Below are 363 nucleotides of genomic sequence, written 5' to 3'. Positions count from 1 at the left end.
GCCACCTACGGTGACCGGCAGCTCCAACGCCAGCGCCACAGAAGGGCAAAGGCCCCACGTGGGTGCCGAAGCGAACTCTCCCAGCACAGCGCACGTGCCAACACGTCTGCACAACTGCGATACAAACCACCAGCGAGAACCGCTGGGGCGACCGAGCAGCAGACGGCGTCGCGGCGCCGAGTGCCGGGCGGCGGCGCATCCTCAACGCACACAGTCCTCAGTCGGACCAGCACACTGCAGATGTCCACCGCGCTTCGCACCGGGCCCGCGAGGACCCACTTTGGCCGCCCGGCGCCGCGCGCAGGGTGCCCCGGCGCGCAGCTGCGCCGCCTGCCGCGTCCGTCGGCCGGCGCGCCTGCCACT

Source organism: Schistocerca cancellata, unplaced genomic scaffold (assembly GCF_023864275.1).
Source record: "Schistocerca cancellata isolate TAMUIC-IGC-003103 unplaced genomic scaffold, iqSchCanc2.1 HiC_scaffold_679, whole genome shotgun sequence".
Lineage (NCBI taxonomy): Eukaryota > Metazoa > Arthropoda > Insecta > Orthoptera > Acrididae > Schistocerca > Schistocerca cancellata.
This window is presented reverse-complemented; position numbering follows the sequence as displayed.